We start from the raw sequence: 2,796 nt of genomic DNA, 5'->3' as shown, positions 1-2,796 counted from the left end.
TTTCATTTCGGTATCAATTTTATTTATTAGATGATATTTGCTCAAATACACCCTTTTGATATTTGATTTTAACAACAAAAATCTCTTGATCGAACTTAGTGCGAATAAATGATTTTAATTATTGAAAACAAAATAGAATATCACTCTTGTTGTATTTCGAGCCTACATGCATGAAGATTGAAATACATGTACAAGACATAATTATCATCATATAATGTTCTTGCCTATATTCCTATTAGACTTTGTCATTAGTGGTGACGTGCCCAGTAAGTGGTGAATAGTCGAACAGGGGGTGTTAAAAGCTAGCATCGTGTGCTATATACCTATTGCAAAGAATAGATATTATTATATTCCACATAATGTCGCTGTTTTCACGAAGTGACGGTAGTGAAAAAAAATTGCATTCACTTTGCGTTACGATTTTCCTCACTACCGTCACTTCGTGAAAACAAGGACGATTCTTGCTCTACGGTTGGTCAAAAGTAAATCACGTGATGAAAAATAGTTCGCTCATTATTGATGGGAGAAGCAAAAAGTTCGTTACACTGTGTAGATAGTACTACTATCTACACCGTGTAACGCACTTTCACTGAAGATAGAGGTACTATCTACACAGGGCAACGCACTTTCACTGAAGATTATCCAAAAGCGCACTAAAACAGGCGTAATGAGCGCAATTAAGCAAACACATGCGCGCACCGTAGCCTCAAGGGATTTGGTTAAACTTTTAACTTTTTTGGTGTGAATTTGGGCCTGGTGTCTTTCATGTAGATGCATACACGTCCTTTTCTTTTTGTAGTTAAATTGTTTTAGATGTGGAATTTATATAGCAAATAATCACCTTTTGGTTTCAGGCGATGGCAAACTATCACTGCCTCGTCGATCAGAATGTATACGCTATCTTTCCTCAGCTTTGCTTCGGAAAGATAGCTACATCCAGATCGCCTCGGAAGTGATAGTTTGTCCCATCACCTTCACCAACGGTAGTTATTTGCTTATTAATTCTCATGATTCTTGACTATTACAGGTAACTCCATAATTAGTGAGTTTGATACATTTATTCGTAAACATTAATATATCTTTTTTATTTAAATGATAAACTACTGTTCATGGTATACAAAATACTGCAATAGTGTATACAGGACAGAAAACTAATTTAAATATTTTAATTTTGTCTCGTCAATGTCTCCTAAATAAGAGAGAGGAAAATCAGTTTTTTCTTCTCCCATACAAACTATTATCATCCTTTGTTTACCCTCTCCTTTCTCTTGGCACTGTCCAATACTTTGATTTCTTCTCATAATACCGTCTGTAGTTTACCGTGTACAAGGTATTCCCATTACATGGTTATAAGGCACATTTTTAAGGACTTACGCAGTAACAAAGCAAACTCTCACGAGAACGAGAACGTGCAAAAGGTCAAAGTTGAATCTACTGATCATAATTGAAAGGCTTTAATCCCGCTTCGATTTACATCGTTGAAAATAGGACAAGTGACGTTAAATTGCTGGTTACCATGGTAATAGGGTAAAGTTTGGCAGTTCCAATCAATTTTGTTCTTCACGGACGAAACTGCTCCATCGTGTTGGCCATGTCTTTTGTTTTCCCCCATTTCATTAACTTTTAAAATTTCTTTTTCGGTATGAAATGTAATGGCCCGATGCTCATTCTGAAAATCATGAGTGTGATTAATACGTTTTTCTACTTTGAAATCTTGGAACCCTTCTCCAGTACTGTTAACATCAGTGCCAAAGATGTGTCCCACTGGCAAGCTTTCATCCTCCTTAAAACTTTCTGTGTTGCCATGGTCACGGTGAATAGTTCTGCTTAAATTATCACCTATATAAATTCCTGTGCACTGGTATCTCGTGCTTCTAAGGTTTTCACCATTTTGAACATGTTCCTGCACATTCATTGCGATTTTTGGATAACTGGTATCACTATGTTCTCCCGTTTTGTCGACAAGAGACTTGACAGCCGATTCCAGTCTTTCTCTGAACAGAAACTCCTCCAGCGCCAAATCGAAATCCGAGAGAGGTGTCGAGTGCATCATCTCCCAGTAAAGATGGCCGTTCATCACCCGGAAGCAGTTCAGTTCGTCAACCTTCTGTACACCCAGATCCAGCATTTTCTTTCAAGCGATCGTAATATTTTTAAAAAATAGTTTCGATGACATTGAAGACATGAATTACTCGATTATGTTAAATGCATACACAAATACTCAAAGAACATCGGAGAAAGAGGTAGAGAAAGAACATACCATACGGCAGATAGAAATTAACTAATTACTTATCATGAACATATTGACATATAAGTAAAAAGACAGCATGTTTGAGTTTCAAATGAAAAAACTTGTAAACGAAGAATAATAAATGGACTAAGATGCCCCTCTCCTCTCCTTTCATAATTATCCTAATTGCCACTCATTTTAATAACAAACACCACATACAATATTGATTTCATTGACGGATCCAGGTCGTCGACAGCGCAGGGAAATTTCCGCTGTTGAAGGAATAGGGCCCCTTTCAGATTTTGACAGGGGCATTTTTAAAAGGGGAAAGTGCTCATATAAAAAAAAAAGGGTAAAGGGGCACGAGTCAAAATAAAAAAGGGCAAAACTATCAGATAAGAAAGGGGGAATTTCTCGCACCTAAAAAGGCACTCACCAGAGGTGAAAATGGGGCGCTTAAAAGATTTATGAAATATTGCGTGTAAACGTCTTCAAATGTCTGTTTTTAAATCAACTGTCCTAGACTAGACTAGTCTACACAACCTTTCCGGACACACAACGTCTGG

Source organism: Strongylocentrotus purpuratus, unplaced genomic scaffold (genome assembly GCF_000002235.5).
Source record: "Strongylocentrotus purpuratus isolate Spur 01 unplaced genomic scaffold, Spur_5.0 spur5_scaffold_8, whole genome shotgun sequence".
Taxonomy (NCBI): Eukaryota; Metazoa; Echinodermata; class Echinoidea; order Camarodonta; family Strongylocentrotidae; genus Strongylocentrotus; species Strongylocentrotus purpuratus.
The sequence above is the reverse complement of the archived record's forward strand: the minus strand, read 5'-3'. Positions refer to the sequence as shown.